Genomic DNA, 24,338 nt, shown 5'->3' on the forward strand with positions numbered 1-24,338 from the left:
AAATGATTTAATTAAAACAAATGAGTGGAACATAAGTCCAAAAATTGGGAAAAATCACAAATAAACAAAAAACAATGCTTGCCCTGTGCAGATCCTGAAGAGTTGGTTACAGTATTTAGTAAAACCAGAAGATTTTCTGCTATTTGTCCTCCAGGAGTCCAAATGAATTTGAGTGAATCATCTTGAATGTGTTCACAGAAATTCAGCCTGGAAGAAATCCTTCAGCCTGCAGATACGAGGCGTCATGTGGTGTCAGAAGGACAGAAGAATGGGAATGAAAAGGGGGAAATGAGTGTAACGGTCTCTACAGCGGCCGATTCTTTAGGCATCACTTCCAATAACTTTTCTTTGATCCTGTTGTGTGAAGGAACTGCCCTTCTGCTAGAAGTGTATTGATTACACTTTTCCAGTCCTAATGCTATTAAATGCCTCATTGAGCAAGTTAACATATACAAACTCAGAGCTACAGTGAATGGCTAGGACGCATTTAATAGGAACTGTAGCTAAGGAGTTCCCATAAGGATGTGGATTAGTTTTGGAACACAGCAAAATTATCTTACTTTTTTTTTTGTACCCCACGCTTTCCCACTCATGGCAGGCTCAATGCTGCTTAGGTACTTATTTGTAGCTGGGGCAATTAAGTGACTTGCCCAGAGTCACAAGGAGCTGCCTGTGCCTGCAGTGGGAATCGAACCCAGTTCCCCAGGACCAAAGTCCACCACTCTAACCACTAGGCCACTCCTCCTCTTTGTTTCAAAACAAACCAAAAACAAAGCAATGAGTTTTTGATGTCTTGCTTTGCTTCTTGCCCTTTTTATTTACAAGTTGTGGGACCCTTTTCCTAAGCGTCGGCTTACAGCTCGCTATTCCAGAACTACTGCAGGAGTCCAGAGATAGCTCCCAGCCCTGCATGCACCATTTCCTGCACTACAAAAATATGTTCTCTTTTTGTTGCACTGGTGCTTACCCGCTGGGTTAGCGTGGGAGCCATTATCGCTACCTCAATGGTAAGTGTTGCCCCCCCCCCCCAAATGGCCGCACAGCAAGTGGTTCACTTACCACACTGCGGTTTCTTTTCAAGCAAAAAAGACAGCCTTTTACCCACTGCAGTAAAAGGGGGGCCTCAGCATGCGTCAAACACATGCACTGTTGCTAACACAGGCCCCCCTTTACCGCAGGTTAGTAAAAGACCCCTGTGTGCACTAAAAATGAAACAATATCAGTGCATTTTTTCTAGCAAAAAAGGTGCCGGTACTCAAATGCTAGGCCACCCTTCAGGAGTGGGGTGATCACTGAGGGACCCACCCCACGATAGCCAGGCCCCCTGCAACCAGTCACAGAATCTATGACAAGGCAGAATTGGTGTGTCGAGCCTGAGCTCTTTCATTAAAACTTGGGGACCATGGGTCAATTTTAGCAGACAATGGAAAAGGTGCCAGTACTCAGTACCCCCAAGCACCCCCTCAAAAAAAGCCCTGCATAATATCAAACAGAAAACTGATTTCTAGGAAGAACAGGGAACTGGCTTGCAGTTTGTTCTAACAAGAGATAAGATTTATGAATGGCTTTGACCACGTAGAGCCTCTGTGAAAAAAAAATTATAATAATCTAATATAATAATTCGCACCTCCAATATTCTAAAGCTGACTCCGTGGCAGTGAAGCTGTGTAGTGTTTGTAGGGTTCATAATCACCCTGCCCTCGAGGGAACTCTGTATAGTTGCCAGTGAAAGAAACGTGACGTCAGAAGGAGAAGGGACCAACCACAGGCCTCGCACTCACTCTCAGTGCCCCGCCCTCGGAGGGAAGGGAAGGCTGCATATAATATTCACCCACTGGAAGTTCATTTCCTCCCTCCGAGTTCCAGGGTCGTCGTCCGTCCCCCCTCCTTCCCAGTTCCAGCATCCCCCTCCCTCCCAATTCCAGGGTCATCGTCCCTCCCTCCCTTCCAGTTCCAGGCCACCTCCCTCCAAATTTTAAAAGTCATCCTGACTTACCTCGCGCGGTAAAAAGCTTGCAGGCTCGGCACTTACTTCAGTTTTCTCTTCTCTGTCTCTCAGCTCTGGTCCTGCCCTTGTGGAAACAGAAAATGAGGGCGGGACCAGAGCTGAGAGACAGAGACGGGATAACTGAAGTAAGTGCCGAGCCTGCATGCTTTTTACCGCTGCTGCCGGCCGCCGTAACCACGACGAGGTAAGTCAGGATGACTTTTAAAATTCGGAGGGAGGGGGCCTGGAACTGGAAGGGAGGGAGGAATGACAACCCTGGAACTCAGAGGGAGGGAGGGACCCTGGAACTGGGAAGAAGGGAGGGGGGACCCTGGAACTGGAAGAGAGGGAGGGAGGAATGACAACCCTGGAACTCAGAGGGAGGGGGGATCCTGGAACTGGGAGGGAGGGGGGACGTTGGAAATTCTCTTAAAAACAATAATGGCAGAAGGTGATTATCTTGCTAGCGCCCGTTTCATTTCAATGAGAAACGGGCTTTTTTTTTTACTAGTAAATAAATAAAATAAAAGAGAAACAGATAAAAGAGACATGCAGAAGAGAGGGATGAGGATGAGGCAGAGGAGTAAACTGGGAATTCAACAGAAACTAATGAGCTGCTCTTCCACACTCCTATGGGATCAGGAATAAGATTTAAGGCTCTTTCACTCTGTAATCTCTCAGCCCTCTCACACTGCGCTCTCTCTCTCTCTCTCTCTCTTCTTTCCTTGCATTTCCTGTTCCTCCCCTGAACTGCTCTCCACTCCTCTCCCTGCCATTCCTACACAGGAGCTCCAGGTAACATGTCAACCGAGGAACCAAGAAACATGCAATGGCATCCTTAATGTTGCAATAGGAGATGTGAGCTAAATAGTACATTCAAGTATTGTTTAATATCAATTTGCTTTTCTCCCAGAACAAATCATGGAGCCAGTCTAATTTCAGGGGTTTACAAATGCAAAGTAATACGAGGAAATGTGCAAATCTTTATAATCAAATAATGGAAGAATCATTTGCTTATAATCCTCTCCTTATCCAACTGCGTTAGTTACTTTTTTTTTACTTCTCAGTAAAATGGGCCTCGTCATGCTGACTAACTTTTAATAAACAAACTGATGGAAGCCAAATGGAAAATTATTAACACATTCAGTTTTTAACTCTCTCCTGCCATAATGATCACACTGCACACTAGAAATGTGGTACTTATATAACTCTTTACGGGCTACTGAATAGTTCAATCTGCAACATATTAGACCATATTTCTTTGTAAAAAGAGGTGGGTGCTTAGAAGAGCCTTATAATGTAGGTACTGGAGCGAAAAACGATTAAAAAAAAAACATTTGATAAAGACATAAGATCCTTAGCAATGACTTGGAGCTGCGTCGGCCCCGCTGGTTCCCTGCTCCCTCTGCCCCGGAACAGGTTTGCTCCCTCTGCCCCGGAACAGGTTACTTCCTGTTCCGGGGCAGAGAGAGCAGGGAACCAGCGGGGCCGACGCAGCTCCAAGTGACGTGCACTCGGGGCGGATCGGCCTTCCCGCAGGTAAGAATGCGGTCCAGGGGGGGGGTCGCTCTGGAGGAGGGGTGCACCGCAGAGGGGGGGTGCGCAGCGGCGACCCGCCCCGGGTGTCATTAGCCCTTGCTACGGCACTGCGCGCAAGCTTCTGTTTCTATGAGTCTGACATCCTGCGCAGCCGTGTTGCTGATCTGCGGTAGCTCAGCCGGGTAAACCCCAGCATTGCAAAAACAAAAAATATTTTTGTTGCGCTGGAAATGGTGCATGCTGTGGGTGGGAAATGCCACTGGGCTCCTGCGGTAGCCTGGTAGGTCCCAATTTGGGGCACGGCAAAGTGGCGGTACATGAACCACCGCTTTGTAAAAGGGGCCCTTAACTGGCTATGTTGTAGCCAGCTCCATTTACCAGGAAATTGAGGGGGTCTTTTACTAAGGCACGCTCACGATTTTGGGGTGTGCTAAAATGGGGCACGTGCTAAATGTTAGAGACGCCCATAGGAATGCATTGGCGTCTCTAATGTTTAGCATGCGCCTAATTTCAGCATGCACCAAAAACACAACTGCGCCTTAGTAAAAGACCCTAGGAAAATAATTTCTATTTTGACATATTGACCACCACCCCACCCAACCTACCCCGTCACTGCCTATATCGCTTATGAATGTGGCTTAAAAAGGACATTTTAGAAGAGGCACCTAGGGTTGAGATGGAGATGTCTTATTTGCCATTATTATTTTTGGAAGAAACAATAAAAATGATTTAAACATAAAGACACGTGGAGGGGCATAATTGAATGGGGCGCCCAAGTTTTCCTGAGGGCGTCCTCGCAGGATGTCCTCGTGAACAGGCGGGGAAATCCGTATTAACAAAACAAGATGGGTGCCCATCTTTTGTTTCGATAATAACGTCGGGGATGCCCAAATCTCAACATTTAGGTTGACATTAGAGATGGTCGTCCCCGGTTTTCAGCGATAATGGAAACCGAGGACGCCCATCTCAGAAATGACCAAATCCAAGCCATTTGGTCATGGGAGGAGCCAGCATTCGTAGTGCACTGGTCCTCCTGACATGCCAGGACACCAACTGGGCACCCTAGGGGGCACTGCAGTGAACTTCACAAATTGCTCCCAGGTGCAAAGCTCCCTTACCTTGGGTGCTGAGCCAACCCCCCCCCCCCCAAAAAAAAAAAACAATACCCACAACTGTACAACACTACCATAGCCCTAAGGGGTGAAGGGGGGCACCTACATGTGGGTACAGTGGGTTTTCAAGGGCTCCCATTTACCACCACAAGTGTAACAGGTAGGGGGGTGGGCCTGGGTCCACCTGCCTGATGTACACTGCACCCACTAAAACTGCTCCAGGGACCTACATACTGCTGTCAGGGAGCTGGATATGACATTTCAGGCTGGCAAAAAATATTTTAAAAAAATTTTTGAGGGTGGGAGGGGGTTAGTGACCACTGGGGGAGTATGGGGAGGTCATCCCTGATTTCCTTCGGTGGTCACCTGGTCAGTTTGGGCACCTTTTTGAGGCTTGGTCGCAAGAAAAAATGGACCAAGTAAAGTCGGCCAAGTGCTCATCAGGGACACCCTTCTTTTTTCCATTAACGGCCAAGGACGCCCATGTGTTAAGCATGCCCCAGTCCCGCCTTCGCTATGCTTCTGACACACTCCCGTGAACTTTGGTCATCCCCGCGACGGAAAGCAGTTGAGGACGCCCAAAATGAGCGTTCGATTATGACAATTTGGGCGACCCTGGGAGAAGGATGCCCATCTCCCGATTTGTGTCGAAAGATAGGCACCATTCTCTTATGAAAATAAGCCTGATAGGCATCCTTTTGACTTTATATAATACTTGTAAACATTTGTTAGAAATCACACCTGGATTGAAGGTGTGAACAGATGTAACTATTAGTATACTTTACACATGCATAAATCAGGACTCTGCCACTGCCTATCCTCACTCCTCCCTTGAACATGTTTTCTCTAAAAGTACTCATCGACTTGTACCACAAATGCTTGCAGGCATGACCTAATTTTATAAGAAGCCTTTCCCACACAGAAATAGTTTCTTTAGACTACCCTCAAAATGTGCACACTGCGAAAACACATATATTTTAGAATGGGCAAAAGACGGCCACTTTCAGACAGATAACACCACACTTTAGCCATGGAATTGTTGGGTAGAATTATGTTTCTAGTTCTGCGATGTCCATAGTTCTACCCAAGTTCACGGTAGGCATTGTCCAAGTGGGTGAAGTGGAGATTGCAAGAACAGGCGCACTGTAGTTTCAAAAGTGTGGGCATTGTTTTCAGCTGAAAAAGAATGTGTATATGTCTGCTAGTTCTTTCCATTTGCCAATTTTCCAAGTGGGCTTTCCCTTCGGGAATCTGTACAACATCCAAAGGTAAAAGTATGGAATTTGCTTACTAAAATATACAAAACATTCTGAAAGAGAAAAATGAGTGCAAGATCAAATTGAAACTCGCTAGTACCATGGTGATATTGGGTTGCCATGATGCCTTTAATGAGAATGGGGTCAACCGAGTCATGCCTTTAGACAAGTGATTCTCAACCCAGTTCCCAACCATGTGAGGTTTCAAGATATCCAGAATAAATATTCATAAGCAATTTGTATGTATTGCCTCAATTGTATGCAAATTTCTCTTTCATGCATATTCATTATGGATATTGTGAAATCTCAACTGACTGGATGTGTCCCAAGGACTAGGATGAAATACCCTGCTCTAGATTGGTAATGAATTTTGTATTTGACTGTTGTATGCTTAATGATATATTTATTTAATTATGCATCTATGGTATTTGTTTTCTGTTAGTGTGAACTATGAACTGCTTTGCTTATAGTTCAAGGAAAGCAGGCTATAAATTTTCTCTAACAGGTAATATAAGATGACAGAGTTAATACTAACATTACCTCGTAAGATGTAGCTGAGAATTTTAACAACGAGTGAGCTACAGTACATTAACAGCAAATCAATACTGAGTAATGTAAATGGGTTAAGTTGGAACATCTTCAAAGACGTATGTGTTCATAGGTGCATTTGCTAAACAACTAAGATTACGGGATGATCAAAGGTATGGATAAAACCAGTACGAATTTAAACAGAAAGCTTAGATGCTATCTTCCTACCAGATTTTTAGGAAAATGTACCATCGATTTACTTCACTGAGTTTTAGTCTAGTATACACTGAACACTAGTTAAATATTTGTTTATTTTGTAAAGAAACATCCAGTGCATTGTGTCTTTAGTTATATATTAATATATTGCAAACATTCACTTAATGGGAATGAATAATGTTATCAAGCATTTAGTGTAAATCTTTCTTAATTTCCTCAACATCTCATGTTCCAACTGTTTCTGCTCCAAAGAGAACACCTAATTACCCAAGTGCAAAGTCAAAAGTTGGATAAAACGTGCATTAGATATCTTTCCATCTCCAAAGGATAGGACTTTTATTTGCAAAATATCTCTAGGCAACATAAACTGCTCATAAAATTCAGGAGATGGAATGATTCGGAATATGCACATATTACATGTCCCTCATTGTGTGGTCGCCAGGAGTTGGTTGGTCTTGAGGGCACATCTGGATCTGAAAATTGATAAATAGGGTTCTGGGACAGCCATGGTTCTCTGCACTTCCATATAAATGGGGTTTTTGTGATTTGTAATCCTGCTCTCATTTTATTCATCTCTGGAACGGGGGTAGAGAGAGACCCAATGTCACAATTCAGTATGAGCATGAAGTTGCACTCAACAGGAGAAAAGGAGATTTCTTTTTTACTTGAAACCCAAACTGTTAATGAATTCAGGACACACTGACTTCTTAAGCAGGTAATTCAATTTGTATGATTTGGGAACTGTTTTCCCATTCAACCCCATGGGTTTTTCTACTTTCAGCTTTGTTATTTTCACACAATCACACTTTTCTACAAGTGACGTAGATAGCCTCACCATTTACAGAAGAGAGAGTTTGTGTGGAACAAGAAAAACTGAAAGTGGCCAAAGCCATGGGAACAGAATGGGTGCACCTTAATATATTAAGCACAGTCAGGGAGGTTCTGTAAGGCTCACAAAGACTTCTACGATAGCTGGAGAGAGAAGTGGTTCTCAGAGACTGAAGAAGGGTGGAGGTTGTATATTTTTGTTAAAGTGGTAAAATAGTGGAGGCTGGTTAGTCTGATTTTCAATGATAGAAAAATTAACGGAGAAACTTCTGAATGATTGGGTAGTAAGGTTTTTTTCAATCCAAAGGACTGCAGAGTCCAAGGCAACATGGTTTTACCTGTGATGAAGCTGCATGTGTATTTTTGGGGATCTTGCCAGGTATTTGTGACCTGGATTGGCCACTGTTGGAAACAGGATGCTGGGCTTGATAGACCTTTGGTCTGCCCCGGTATGGCAATACTTATGTACTTACGAATGTCACGTAAATTTGATCAAGTTTTTGATTAAGTGATCAAAATTTTAGATTGAATGTTCACTGAATGTGGTATACTTGAAGCTCTGCTACACCTTGGAAACTGCCTCACACAGGAAGTTCAAAAATTGACCAAGCAGCCTGAGGTTAGAACCAATGTTCCTTGTAAGAGGTGGCCTAGTGCATGCAAACTTTTTTTTCGTGTGAGCAACAACTTTTAAAAACCAACAGTTTTCGAGCACCATTATTAGCAATGCATTTCACGAGAGTGGAAGTGACAAAAAAACAACAGCACAGACCATTTAGTGCAATTTTATTTGAAACTCATTTAAATTGGGTCAGTAATTGATTTAGTTTAATTAATTGTTATTTTATTTTTATAGTTTAATTTTCTTTAAAAGTCGAGTAGGTATTTTTGTGAGTAACCATGTAAAATCTGTGAGCGATGCTCCCAAAACATAGGCGCAATCGCTCACATGCTCCACTTACAGGCAGCATTGCTTAGGGCCTAAGATGATGGTCCAGATCCAAAATGGATGAAGGATAGACAACAGAGCATGGTCAGATTTTCAAAAGGAAACTAAAGGGTTAGATATGAGCCAGGCAGGTTTTTTTCTTGCACTGGGGACAGAATCAGCCCTTGTAGCTATAAATGATGATATCTGTCACTGTTTGGAAGATAATATTCCAGGGGTTTTGCATTTAACGGATTTAATGAGTGCATTTGATTTAGTAGATAACATTTTGCTGTTGTGCTGTACAAGTAGGACTTGTAGGCAGAGTTTTAGAATGGAACAAATCCTTTCCTGTTGGACATTGTTGTAAGATAGAAGTAGGGATTTCTACCTCTAGAGACATCTACTTGAATTGTGGGATGCCCTCCAGGTTTGTCCTTTCTCCCCTTCCTTTAATATTTTATTTCAGCTTTTGAGGAGGGGGTTATTTTAGCCTTTGGGTTCTCCCCAGTTCCTGCCTGGGTAGTGCGTGAGCCCCTACCGCTAGGTCAATGGGTGGCGGTAAAATAGGTGCGCACTAGTTTTAATATTAGTGCAGGCCCATTTCCTGGCTTATTAAAACAATTGCCTTTTACCCTTCCATGGTAAAAAATGGCCCAGCGAACGCCTAAAAGATGCAACCACATTACCACAGGCCACTTTTTACCACGGCGTTGTAAAAGGACCCCTGAGTTTTCTGCTAATGCAGGTAAGCGCCAGCACACACTAATTTCCATCTTAACTCCCTACTGCATTTTAGTAAAAGGGACCCTAAACAAACTTTTCATGCTTCAGATATTTCACTGTGGTAATTAATCCTTGAATGCATTTTTAAACATCTCAAAATCCTCCTACATGAGCAGAACATGTACAGCCTGCAAAAGATTATTTACCGTCTGTAAAACTGCCAGATAAATTATGAGAAAACAGATATACATATGACTTTTCATGGGAGTTATCTCAGCTTCTTATAGATAATTTAGCTGGCAATAGGACAGCTCAAGACGTTTGAAGGTAGTTGATTAACTGTGACCTACCACTAGTGTTGAAAAAGCTGAAGGCAAAGTTTCTCAATTAGCATTTGCCAAACCAAACCACTCTTGCTCGATGGTAATTGCTGAAGAATTGCAGGCTTAGATTGTTCTTGCTAAGGAGCAGATCTACAGATCTGGGGTCTGCCCAGGTTCTCTCTTTCCTAAGCGGCTTATCTTTCTTGTGTTTCTGCCAAAGTAAGCAAACATCTCCTGACTCAGCCGAAACTGATGATTTAAATTGATGGTTATGCTTCAACAACTAATATAAAATGTTCAGTTTTACAGTCTGTAGGAAGCATGTGCTAATTTATTTTTAGGTTTGGTTGTATTAGAGCATTGTGAACAAAACATGCCACTCTGGAAATCTCGTTAGTATGTAAGAATCAACAACCACACTGCAGGTAATACCTTTTTGCTGGCCTAACTTAAGCTTTTACGTGCAGGGGCATAATCAAAAGGGGACAACCATCTCTAAGGACGTCCCGGCGAAGGGGCGGGGAAACCCTTATTATTGAAACAAGATGGGCGTCCATCTTTCGTTTTCGATAATACGGTCGGGGACGCCCAAATCTCAACATTTAGGTCGACCTTAGAGATGGTCGACCTAAATGTTGAGATGGTCGACCTTAGAGATGGTTATCCCCAGTTTTCGGTGATAATGGAAACAGAGGACGCGCATCTGAAAAATGACCAAATCCAAGGCAGTTGGTTGTGGGAGGAGCCAGCATTTGTAGTGCACTGGTCCCCCTCACATGCCAGGACACCAACCGGGCACCCTAGGGGGCACTGCAGTGGACTTCACAAATTGCTCCCAGGTGCATAGCTCCCTTACCTTGGGTGCTGAGCCCCCCCAAACCCCCCCCCCCAAACCCACTCCCCACAACTGTACAACACTACCATAGCCCTAAGGGGTGAAGGGGGGCACCTACATGTGGGTACAGTGGGTTTTGGGTGGGTTTTGAAGGGCTCACATTTACCACCACAAGTGTAACAGGTAGGGGGGATGGGCCTGGGTCCACCTGCCTGAAGTCACTGCACTCACTAAAACTACTCCACGGACCTGCATACTGCTGTCATGGAGCTGGGTATGACATTTGAGACTGGCAAAAAATTCAAAAAAAATTGTTTTAGGGTGGGAGGGGGTTGGTGACAACTGGGGGAGTAAGGGGAGGTCATCCGCAATTCCCTCCGGTGGTCATCTGGTCAGTTTGGGCACCTTTTTGAGGTTTGGTCGTGAAAAAAAATGGACCAAGTAAAGTCGGCCAAATGCTCGTCAGGGAGGGACGCCCTTCTTTTTTCCATTATCGGCTGAGGATGCCCATCTCTTAAGCATGCCCCAGTCCCGCCTTCGCTAGGGTGCCGACACGCCCCTGTGAACTTTGGTCATCCCCGCGATGGACTGCAGTTGAGGGCGCCCGAAATCGGCTTTTGATTATGCCAATTTGGGCGACCCTGAGAGAAGGACGCCCATCTCCTGATTTGTGTCGGAAGATGGGCGCCCTTCTCTTTCGAAAATGCCCCTGATAGTAACATGGTAAATGACAGCAGATAAGGACCTGTAAGGTCCATCCAGTCTGCCCATCAAGATAAACTCATTTTACATGGTATACAATACTTTATATGTATACCAGAGTTTGATTTGTCCTTGTCATTCTCAGGGCACAGACTGTAGAAGTCTGTCCAGCTCTGTTCTTGTACTAAAAGTTCTGAAGCTAACATAGAAGCCCCTTAAAATTAACACTTCAGCCCATCTATTCAGTTACGATTAGGTCGTAGACTGTAGACGTGTGCCCAGCACTGGTTTTGCTTCCCAATTACTGGCGTTGCCACCCAATCTCCACTGAGATTCCGTGGATCTATTCCTTCTAAACAGGATTCCGTTGTGTTTATCCCACACATGTTTGCATTCCATTACTGTTTTCATTTCCACCACCTCCCGCTGGAGCACATTCCACATATCCAACTTCCATGTATCCACTTCCTGTCATTACTCCTGAATCTACCTCCCTTCAAGTTGATGACAAGAGGACAACTTTTGAGAGTTGTCCTCTCGTCATCAGGTTTCTGTTGTCACATACTTTCAAGTGGGCATTCACATGGGCAGAGTGTGAGCATAAGGGGATAATTCTCCGATATCCCAGTTCCCTTATAGAATTCCAGCATAAACCCACATCGGGGCACCTACATTTAGGTGTGACCTTTTATGCCAGGTCTATGGCTCGTGGAAATGTGCATATCAAAGAAAACTATGCAATGTACATAATTTATGGCATTTTATAAGTGCCACAAATAAGTTAGAGGCATACTCCTGCCCATGTTTATCCCACCTTCCAGATACATGCTATAGCACGTATGTGCTATCTTATGGAATAGCATGTCATATATTTATGAGTATAATGCTGCTTTTCTGTGCACTAACACATGCAAGGTGTCCAGAAGTGCACATGTCCAGGTATAGAAGATGCAAGTATATACCTGATTATGCTATCATAGGAAGCAAAGTAGGCATCTACTTTTCTACACAGAACAGTAGGTGCCTTCCTGGCAAGTAAAAATAGGAGCCCCTTTGTAGAATTGGTCTTATGGGGAAAGAGGAGCAATAATAGTGTAGAGGGCCACAAATGAAACGATAAAGTTGCTTCCTCCGTATCCTGGCTCCACCTCATTGAGGACCTATCATGGCCCGTGTTTCGGTGAATGCCTGCGTCAAGGGTCAGGATGTTGTTAGGACAATGAAAGTCTTCTCATATAGGTTCCACAATGGTGAAAAGGTCAATACACTGGATCTGCAGCCATGGATTTAGGAGCACTGTGTGTATGTGGTGGGGGGGGGGGGGGGGGGGGGGAGAGAGAGAAGCCAATACAAAGAGTCTACCACACAGAGGAATTGTGAAAATTGTATCTATTGGAGAAGAAATTCCTCCTGTGTGGCACATTCTTTGTATTACAGATTTGTATAACCCTAGTGTCTGTAATTCTATGAAGAGGGTGTCAGCATTTACATATCAGGAACTGTATTGCTTTGGTATTGCAGCCTACTCACTTGACCACCACAGACTGTTCACCAAATAAAATACTAGATTCTTTTTGGATTCGTATTGGTTAAATAGAACTCTTTATTCAAATGGAGAGTGTATAAATTATTGCTTCAGTCTATACAATGATTAAGAAATATACACGCTGACTGAGTCACATTAGGAGATATGTACACTAATTGAACCATCTAACTAAAAGAAAGCTATAAAACATATATATATATATATATATATATATATATATATATATATATATATATATATATATACATACATACATAAATACATAAGTACCACATCACAGGTCGGGAAGCCTAGGCCCTTATCTCATCAGCCGGGAGGTCCGTTGCAGCGAAAGCTCAGTCTTCTCATTGACCAAGAACAAACCTTCTGCACGACACGTCAGCCCACAGATGAACCTCAGCTCTGCTGTGACAAGCCCTCCCTTTTTATTAGGCTCTCAGTTCATGTTCAGAGCTATGGAAAATTACAGAATGCTTACTGTGGGAACATGGTCACATGCTTTCCAAAGTCCAGGTGGCCAAGCTGGGCCCAGAAAAACAAGTGCCATCCTCCCCTTCACATACCAAATTAGTTAGAGCTGTGTCTTATCTTCTGCATCCCAACTTGCTTTTTATATTTACAAGAAAAGTTACTTTCGGTCAAAGACAAGATTTCAGAGTGTATTATCGGACAAAAGCAGGGTTGAAAAGCAATCCTTTAAGGTAACACTTAAACAATCATTTTTAAACAGAATTACTTCTAATCAACAATACAGACCCCGAGTGCACTGGTCGTTCAAGACAGGTTTGAAAACAATCTTTAAAATTCACTTCCATTACAAGAGCCCATGTAAATGACCAGAACACAGGCACATATGTGTACACATATATGCACAATCACCTATGCACTATTCTATAAAACGGTGTCTAAATGCAATGGTGCATAGTTAGAGTCCACGTAGGTGATGTGTATAGTTCCGTGGTATCTAATAGAATATCATAGTTTACTTATGCCTTTTAGCAGTCTAAGCCTATTTACTTATTTATTACGATTTAGTTCCCACCTTCTTCAGTAGCTGCTCAAGGTGAGTTACATTCAGGTACACTAGGTATTTGCCTTTCCTGGCAGGCTCACTATCTAAGGGAAGTTGGTACCTGATGCAACGGAGGGTTAAGCGACTTGCCCCAGTAGCAGCGGGTTTAAACAGCACTTCCCTGGTTGTCAGCCCAGTGTTCTAACCCCTAGACCACAGTAGTCTGTGTTCTGGTGTAAGTAGTCATGCTTAAATGATACCTACACAGATATCATTGCTGTATAAAGTGTAACATTATTGACCTCCTAGTAAAATGAGAATGAACCTTTTTTTAGGATGGCTTTGGTATGCCGAACAGAACTAGCACGTATCTTGTTTTTTCCATAACTGTCATCAAAGGCTTTCAACAGTCTTTTCCTTTTAAGACTTAAGAAGAAATTAAAAAGGAATCAAATGCAATTTAAGTGCCTTTTTAATTACTTCTAGAACTTGCCTTCCGGTAAAATAATCTTCTTATAAAAACTTGGTTGTTGTCTTCTTTGCATCAAAAGATTGTAGACGTTCTTCAGCATGTCAGATATTAGTTATATCCATACTGATCGGATGACATGCATTATCTGGATGGATTAAGTCCTTTCAAATAGTATACCTCTAATCCCCCTGTACATAAAAAGACGTAATTAACTTCTCATTTAATTAGTTTACCATCTTATCCCTAAACCATTGATGTGTGGGAAACCCTGGGGTTGAGTAGGATGCTCTCAGAAGAATTGGTCTGTTGGAAGCACTGATCCACTTTTAGTCATAAAGATAATTTGCATAGTGTTAAGCTCAGCTAACATTGGCATACTTATAATGAAGGAGGCATATTTTGAAATCAGTTATGCTCTCTATGAACTGAGAAGTGATGAAACCTGATGAAGAGCATGGCTTCCAAGCGCCATCAGATGTTCCTTTTGTGTCCAACCCAATACATAAAGCTCTTTCATTATTTTTCATTGTATTATACACATTTATAGAGAACATGCAACAATAGGGTGTAGTTTTATTTATGTATTTACTAGCCGTTAAGCCCGTTAAAACAGACGAGATTTGTAATTCTCACCTCCATGTCCAGCAAACCTCCTCTCTCCCCTGCCCTCCCCCCCATGTCCAGCAGCCATCCTGTATCCCCTGGCCTCCCCCCATCCACCAACCATCCTCTCTCCCCTGCCCTCCCCCCATATCCAGCAACCCTCCTCTTTCCCTTGGCCTCCCCCCACCCTGTTCTCTCCCCTGCCCTCCCCCCCCCCATGTCCAGCAATGCTCCTCTCTGCCCTGCTCTCTCCCCATGTCCAGCTACCCTCCTCGCCGCCGCTCCCTTCTCCCTCCGTGCCGGACCCCCTGCACTGACATGAGAGCGCTTCTCACCTCCATGTGAAAGTGCTGCAGGCAGTGGTCGGTCAGTCACTTGTCTTTTATATGTTTGATTATTTATTTACCGCCTTTTAAAAGGAATTCACAGCAAGAATAAGTCAAACATAAGCAATAGACAATTAGGGGTTCTTTTACTAATGTGCGCTGAAAAATGGCCTGCGGTAATGTAGATGCGTCTTTTGGGCGCGTGCAGAATCATTTTTCAGCGCACCTGCAAAAAATGCTTTTAATTTTTGCTGGAAATGGCCGTGCAGCAAAATGAAAATTGCCGCGCATCCAGTTTGGGTCTGAGACCTTACCGCCAGCCATTGACCTAGCGGTAAAGTCTTGCACGGTAACTGGGCGGGTAATGACCTACGCGCGCCAAATACCACTTGGCACGCATAGCAGACGCGCGCCAGAAAATAGAAAATATTTTTACGGCACGCATAGCGGACGCATGCCAAAAATAAAATGACCACAAGGGCCACGTGGTAGCCATTTGGTATCTCCATTTTGGCATGCGTTGGGCACACGTAGACGTTTATGCTGTTTAGTAAAAGAGCCCCTTAAAAATGTTCAAACAACAGCACAAAATATGGCATAGTTTTGTCAAAATGTGTTTCATTATTCCTATTTGCAAAACTTATTCTATAAAATAGCATCACTGTGGCATTGCAAAATGGCTCATAGCAGCAGGGCAGCATTTCTCACATTCCTCTTTGTCCTGTCATTACACCTCATAAGGTTTTCTCCTGCAAGGGGGAGGGACTTGCATTTAGGGGTCCTTTTACTAAGGTGCGCTGAAAAACGGCCTGTGCCGGTGCAGAAGCATATATTGGATGCGCACAAGGTCCATTTTTCAGCGCACCTGCAAAAAAGGCCTTTTCTTTTGGCCAAAAACAGACGTGCAGCAAAAAAAAAATTGGCGCGTGTCCATTTTGGGCCTGAGACCTTACCGCCACCCACTGATTTAGCGGTAAGGTCTCATGCGTTAACCAGGCGGTAATCGTCAGTGCATGTACACTGCCCTGTTAGTGCCACATGGTAGAAAATATAAAATATTTTCTGCCACACTTATCGGACTGACGTAAAAAAACAGAATTACCACCCAGGGCTCACGGTAGCCAGGCGGTAGTTCCAAATTGATGCACGTTGGACACGCGCAGGCAACTATACGCCTTAGTAAGAGGGACCCTTAGCTTTTGCCTTTTTTTTTCAGGAGTATCTGAAGGCGAGTTACATTCAGGTAAAATAGGCATTTTCTTGACCCCAGAGGGCTTCCAGTCTAAGGGGGCCTTTTAATAAAGGGTTCTCATATAGGTTCCACAATGGTGAAAAGGTCAATACACTGGATCTGCAGCCATGGATTTAGGAGCACTGTGTGTATGTGGTGGGGGGGGGGGGGGGGGAGAGAGAAGCCAATACAAAGAGTCTACCACACAGACTCTTGGCAAATCAGATCTACTGAAGGCCTAATGCAACCTCCGGAGTAGTTCCACCCAGGGCCGCAGAGAGGGGGGGCGGGGGGGACAAAATTTCCCGGGCCTCCAAGGGGGGCCTGCGCCGGGGTCAGGCCGCCGGCACTGCAGTCCCCGGTCTCACCTGCCTGCTTCCTCTGCTCCGGGCCCCCTGCATTCGAAGCAGCAGTCACAGATCGCCTCCCTTCGGGCCTTCCCCTCCCTATGTCCCGCCCTCACAGAAACCGGAAGTTACATCAGATGAGGGCGGGACACAGGGAGGGAAGGCCAGAAGAGAGGCGATCTGCGACTGCCGCTTCGAATGTAGGGGGCCCGGAGCCGTGGAGGCAGGCAGGTGAGACTGGGGACGGCAGAGACAGGGGGAGCGACAGGGGACAGCAGCGGCGGGGGGGGGGGAGGGCTTTGCCCCGGGCCCAGCCTAGTCTCTCGGCGGCCCTGGTTCCGCCCCCAGCGCATGGCATTTCCGGTGCTATGGAAATTTCCAGAAATACATTAACTCAGGGGGTTACCCAACAGTAATTGGGCAGCACCGCACGCTGCCCGGTTACCACTGGATTAGCGCAGGAGCCCTTACCGCCAACTCAATGGGTGACGGTAAGTGCTCCCCCGAAAAGACCATGCAGTATGTGAAAGTTACCGCGTGGCCATTTCTTTTTTCAGGCTTTTTACCTAATGTGGTATAAAGGGCCTCAGTGCATAGCAAAAATGGCCACTGCCGCTAGCGTAGGACCCCTTTCACCGCAGCTTAGTAAAAGGGCACCTAAGTTTGTACCTAAAGCAATGGAGGGTTAAGTGACCAAATTAACTTGTTTTCTTTGCAAAGGATAGAAGTTAAATTTTATAAAGTCAGTTTACACGTATATGACATCTTATAAAATACTGAAGGACCCTTTTACTAAGGTGCGTAGGCACCTATGTGCATCCAGCGTGCGCCAAATTGGAACTACCACATATCCCCGGGCTCTAATTGTATTTTTGATGTGCACCCAAAACACGCAGTAGAAAATATTTTCTATTTCCTATCGCATGGCACTTACCTGGCGGTAATCAGCAGTTTACGTTCACTGGCCGTTTACCACCCGGTTAACGCGTGAGACCTTACCACTAAGCCAACGGATGGCATTAAGGTCTCAAGCCGAAAATGAACGCACGCTGGTTTTAATTTTTTCCGCACATCCATTTTCGGCCACACAAAAATAAATGCCCTTTTCCCAGGCGCGCTGAAAAACTGACCTGCGTGCATCCAAAACACAGGCCTACACCAGCGTACACCACTTTCTGTTGCACCTTCGTAAAAGGGCCTCTCACAGGGTAAAGTTACAGACCATGATATAATGGCCCCCCCTTATTTTCCTTGTACAGTGAATGATTGTTGCTCCATTTTGTGGTTATAATTTTTTCGCACATTATTCTCAAGGTCTGTTTCTTTGTCACATTCTTTGTGATGTGTGAATGAAAATAAATTCCAATAAGGCTGCAATCAGCAGTAACAGACTATTTTATTTATAATTTTCATCAAAATTTAACAACTCACAAGAGAAGATTACAATATGAGAAAATTTGAAATATCTGTAATATAATCTATTACAATTGAAATGTTTATACTCTACTTTCGACCAGAAATATAAGGTAATAGGATTTTTATTTATTTTATATATTGCATTTGTATCCCACATTTCTCCACCTATTTGCAGGCTCAATGTGGCTTACAGAGTTTGGTTATGACATAGTTATTCCATGATATCAGATACAATTAGTAATGTTCAAAGATTTGGTAAGGGACGAGGGAAGGTATTAGGCAAGATAGACTGTAATAACTGTGTGGACAGGTGAGGTAGTTTTGTCAGGCTATGGGTTTTCTTTGTAGGCCTTGTGGAAGAGATGTGTCTTCAGGGATTTGCGGAAGTTATGTATTTCGTCGATAGCTTTCAGGGCTGTAGGTAGTGCATTCCACAACTGCGTGCTTAGGTAGGAGAAGGTGGTGGCGTGAAAAAGAACAAGACGACAAAGGTAACAGACTATTTTAAAGCAGCCTCAAACAGTTGGGTTTTTAGACTTCAAGTGAACCAAGCCAGAGAGGGAAAATGACGCAGGAACTTAGGAAATGTATTCAAAGCGTTGGTGTAGAAAGGTAGAAGGCAATTTAGCTGGGAGATGGTAACGGAGGAGAAAGGCAGAGATAAGAGTGACAGCCAATGAAGAGAGTTCACGAAGAGGGGAGTTAAGAAAGAAGAGGCCGTAAGGAGCTGCAGAATGAATTCATGTGTACGTGAGTAAGAGCAGAAAGAGGAAACTAGGCACCGCCTAGCTTTCGTGACATATTATATGAAAGATATTAAATAATGCTTATTATTTAATAGCCCTACTAGATACATGCGCTGCTGTGGAGCAGTGGTCGGCCTCTGCCCCAAAGAGTTACAGTCTAAGAGTGGACACCTGAAGCAACAGGGATGTCAAATGACTTGACCAAAGTCACAAGGCATGTCGGAATCAGGATTTCAGCCCTGGCTTCCTTAGTTTGGAGTCAGCTGTTCTAACCACTCGTCTCCTCTTCCAAATCCAGAGAGTCTGAGATTACTAATCACAGATCATGAACTGAGGATCAGCACTATTATAGCTCCAGTCAAGTACGATTATTACTTATATGGTATTCACTTATTAACCAAGGAATTATTTGTATCTTTATCAGTCAATTTGCAGTCAACAGATAATACGCAGACAAAATGGAAACATGAGGAAACAGAAGACTGTAGGGGATTGGGATTTGATACACTGACTTTCTGAGGTACAAATAACGTAGTTTACATATTATATAGAAGTACCCTAGTGGGATCACAATCTAAGATTTTTGGTTTTGTACTTTTGTTTGTAGACGCGTGTATTGGGCCCGCTGGGCCAGTTTTTCCGTATCTACAAAAAATGTTTATTTTTAACGGGACGGAAAAAGGGCCTGCAGTAAAAATGAAACCAGTGTGTACCCAAAACCAGCCTGAGCCCTTAACGCCACCCATTGATCTAGCGGTAAAGGCTCATGCGCTACACACGCAGTGACCGGTTGTCGCGCGCCAAGTGCCGATTACCACTGGAACCGGCACGCGCAGGAGGAAATAAATAAATAATTCATCCAGGCATTATGGGCGCATGCCGAACTTGAAATTACCGCCAAGAGAGTGCGCTGGCCTGGCGGTAGTCTCATTTTGGCCTGTGCTGCATGCGACTAGAGCCTACCGCGGCTTATTAAAAGGGCCCCTAAAAAGCAGCCTTAGCGCATCCCTTACGCGGGTCATTCCCACATGCTAAGGCCATTTTTACCGCAGGGGTAAACTGGTCAGTTTTTCCATTTTCAGCTTTACCGACACCTATTTTGCATACGTAAGGGCTCATGCGCTAATCGGTTAGTGCGTGACAATATAGCTGTGCTAACTGATTAGTCCAGAACACGCCCACTCTCCACCTCAGACCCACTCATTTTATTTCTTAGTGCATGAGTAGAGCACACCGATCCCAAAAGGGCCATGGGACGCTTGAGTGTGCTTCACGGTCGACATTTCTAGCTGCGCTAAGCATGTATTAGTGCTTTCCGCATCTTAGCAACTCACCTAGGATCACAGGGAGCTACAGTGAGATTTTGAACCCAATTTCCCTGTTTCTCAGGCCACTGCTCCGCTCGAACATCACTAAGTGAGGTAACATCAATGGCCCTATTCTGTAAGGTTTTCTTAGAAAATCTGGTTAAGTGAAAACAGCTTTTTTGTTCTGCAAAGTGGCGTAATCATTTTCCTCACATTTCTTTTTGGCATGTGCTATTAATTGTTTTTAATAGCTGCAATTATTTTATGAAACAAAGCAAACGCTGTCAGTGGAACAGGCGCCCCATTGTATAATAACTGTAGTCATATTTACTTTAAATAAGCAACGCATAATATTTAATCTGAATGATCGTCCATTGAGCAACTCTAACAAAATCATCCAAGGCTTGATTTAACCCAGTTTTTGACAGAGTTACTTCTTACCATTATCTCTTAAAAATGATCATGTCATGCTCAGATGACCTATAAATCTCAACCAAAGAAAGGCGGTCCCTCTATGTGAATTTTCAGACTGGCCCTCTGATCAGAAATATGTGAAAATCCTGAGTCACATTACAATATGTGTGAGCCTCTGAGGGGCATAATTGAAAGGCGCCAGCCAAATAGCTGGCCGGCCATCTCCGGCACCGCAAGCAGACGGAGCAACTGTATTTTCGAAGAAGACGGCCAGCCATTTTTTCTTCGCTAATACGGTTGGGCCCGGCCAAATGTCAGAGTTTGCTGGGGTTGAGATGGCAGGCCTCGGTTTTCGGCCATAATGAAAAAAAGTGCCGGCGATCTCAAACCCGGTGAAATCCAAGGCATTTGGTCATGGGAGGAGCCAGCATTTATAGTGCACTGGCCCCCCTGACATGCCAGGACACCAACCGGGCACCCTAGGGGGCACTTCTAAAAAATTAAAAAATAAAAATAGCTCCCAGGTGCATATCTCCCTTCCCTTGGTTGTTTAGCCCCCCCCCAACCCCCCCAACCCCCCCCCCCCAACCCCCCCCAAACCCACTCCCCACAACTATACACCATTACCATAGCCCTAAGGGGTGAAGGGGGGCACCTACATGTGGGTACAGTGGGTTTTGGGTGGATTTTGGAGGGCTCCCATTTACCACCACACCTGTAACAGGTATGGGGGGGAGATGGGCTTTGGTCCACCTGTCTGAAGTGCACTGAACCCACTAAAATCTGCTCCAGGAACTTGCATACTGCTGTCAGGGAGACATTTGAGGCTGGCATAGAGGCTGGCAAAAAATATTTTTTTTTTGGGTGGGAGGGGGTTGGTGACCACTGGGGGAGTAAGGGGAGGTGATCCCCGATTCCCTTCGGTGGTCATTTGGTCAGTTGGGGCCCCTTTTTGAAGCTTGGTTGTGAAAAAAAAGGGACCAAGTAAAGCCAGCAAAATGCTCGTCAAGCCTGGCTTTATTTTTTCCATTATCAGGCGAAGCCGGCCATCTCGTGAGCACGCCCCCATCCCACCCCCATCCCGCCTTCACTACCCTACCGATACGCCCTCTTGATGTTGCCCCGGCTCCGCGACGGAAAGCAGTTGAACCCGGCCAAAATCAGCTTTCGATTATACCGATTTCGCCGGGTTCAGGAAGATGGCCGGTAATCACTTTCGAAAATAAGCTCATCTGTCTTCCTCTCATGATATACAGAACTCTGCACGTCTGGTTCTGGAACTACATTGATCCTATTGTAGAAAACACGTGTTCAAAGAATTTGAAAAGGGTGAGTTGTGCTGCAAGGCTTCCAGTGCTAATTACAAATGTTATATTATATAGTCTGAATGAAATTTATTGAACTTTTTCCGGATCTTACCAGGTATTTGTGAACTGAATTGGCCACTGTTGAAAACAGGATTCTGGGCTTGACGGACCTTCGGTCTGTCCCAGTATGGCAACACTTATGTACTTATGTATTTGGGATTCTGAATGGAATCTTGCTACTCTTTGGGGTTCTACATGGAATGTTGCTACACTTTGAAATTCTGCATGGAATTTTGCTATTCTTTAGGATTCTAGATTCTTGCTGCTCTTTGGGGTTCTACATGGAATGTTGCTACTATTTGGGTTTCTACCAGGTACTTGTGACCTAGATTTGCCACTGTTGGAAACAAGTGTTGCCATATTGGGACAGACCGGATGTCCATCAAGCCCAGCATCCTATGTACTTATGTATTTGGGATTCTGAATGGAATATTGCTACCCTTTGGGGTTCTACATGGAATGTTGCTATACTTTGAAATTCTGCATGGATTCTTGATATTCTTTAGGATTCTAGAATCTTGCTGCTCTTTGGGGTTCTACATGGAATGTTGCTATTATTTGAGTTTCTGCTAGGTATTTGTGACCTGGATTGGCCACTGTTGGAAACAGGATGCTGGGATTGATGGACCTTCGGTCTGTCCCAGTGTGGCAATACTCATGTACCTATTTAGGAGGCTTTAAGGGCTCCCATGCCGCTCCTATGGTAATTGTGTAGTGCGTGGTAACATGCCCAGGCTACTTGATCAGCTTAGGCATGCCTACTGTCCACTCCCAGACACGCCTTCCATGGCAAAAAATAACAAATATTTTTTACTTCAGGAGTAGCGCACACTGCTGGCCAAACTACCATGGAATGCTTCAGTGTCTCGTACAGTAGTTGCCCTTTTACCGCGCGGTAGGCCCACAGCACCTTAGTAAAAGGGCACCTAAGTTCACTGAAATATGGACGTAGCACATTTTAACATGGGATTTTCCCCCGTGCTAAGCCCAGATTTTATGTAGCATGTTTTAGACTTATAAAAAATATGTTTTTATGAAGGACATACACTCATGTAACCATCAGCATGCGCATATTAACACAGCATTATCCAATTAGGACATGCTAATAATAATGCATTAGCCAGATAACTCAGGGGCCCTTTTACTAAGGTGCGCCAAAAAACGAGCTACTCTAGTATAGGCGTGTGTTTTGGCCGTGCGCAGCTCCATTTTTCAGCGCATCTATAGAAAGGCCTTTTTAAAATTTTTGCCAAAAATTGACATGTAGCAAAATAAAAATTGGCGCGCGTCCATTTTGGGTCTGAGACCTTACCACCAGCCATTGACTTAGCGGTAAGGTTTTATGCGTTAACCGTGCGGTAATCATCTACGATTACCACCCAGTTTCTGCTGCGCGCCAGAAAATAAAAATTATTTTCCGGCGTGCGTAGCGGACACGTGTTAAAAATGAAATTATCATAAGATGCACGTGGTAGCCTGGTGGTAACTCCATTTTGGCACATGTTGGGTGCGCGTAGACCCTTACACAGCCTAGTAAAAGGGCTGCTTAGGGCCTTGTTTACTAAGCTGCGCTATAGGTGCAGTAGTATTTTTAGCATGCTAAAAATTAGTGTGCGCTAATGCTAGAGACACCCATAGGAATAAATGGGTGTCTCTAGCATTAACGTACGCTAAAACTCTAGCGTGTCTTAGTAAACAGAGCTCTTAGTATGACTTTTGAAAATATAAGTACATAAGTACATAAGTAGTGCCATACTGGGAAAGACCAAAGGTCCATCTAGCCCAGCATCCTGTCACCGACAGTGGCCAATCCAGGTCAAGGGCACCCGGCACGCTCCCCAAACGTAAAAACATTCCAGACAAGTTATACCTAAAAATGCGGAATTTTTCCAAGTCCATTTGATAGCGGTCTATGGACTTGTCCTTTAGGAATCTATCTAACCCGTTTTTAAACTCCGTCAAGCTAACCGCCCGTACCACGTTCTCCGGCAACGAATTCCAGATATATTAGTATAATGGGGGGGAGGGGTTCTTAGTTGATTCTTAATTGATTCTTAATTGATTCTTAGTTGATTCATAATTTGTGTTCAAAGTGTCCTCCTTCAACCTTGACGCATTCACAAAATCTATGACGCCATTGAGGCTAATAACTCGATGAATTCTGGAGTTTCATTAATTAAGAGCTCAACCGGTTTGCGAGGTCAATGCGCTGGAGCTCCATCCTGTTGAAAAAATAAAGTTTCTGCTACAGTAGGAGGTTTCTGGGTTATTTGGAAAAATGTTGGGGGTCCCATTTTGTCTGGACACAGTGTAGAGACAGAGAAAGTAACTGCATATACGCAAAACACTCTATTTGTACCACAGAAAGGCAATGTATCAAATTCTTTGCCCCTTAACCTTAAACTCAGCAATCTTTAATCAGAAATTGTTCCATCACAAAGAACACATTAGGTCTTTAAGGTTCTTCTAAGATGCATTTTCCAACATGAGTTCTTACCCATGGAATTTAGTGCACTAATTAGGTAACCGTATTTAACTTTGGGTGGAGAGGCAGAAAACCAAGGGTCTCAA

The 24,338-nt window shown here is 44.2% G+C and overlaps 1 protein-coding gene across 3 annotated transcripts in view; it reads right to left on the reverse strand.

Moving 5' to 3' along the window:
- Positions 1-24,338, reverse strand: part of SEMA3D (semaphorin 3D) — a 259,118-nt gene that overhangs the window by 116,824 nt on the left and 117,956 nt on the right. The window lies entirely within an intron of this gene.

This window comes from Microcaecilia unicolor, chromosome 10 (genome assembly GCF_901765095.1).
Source record: "Microcaecilia unicolor chromosome 10, aMicUni1.1, whole genome shotgun sequence".
NCBI lineage: Eukaryota > Metazoa > Chordata > Amphibia > Gymnophiona > Siphonopidae > Microcaecilia > Microcaecilia unicolor.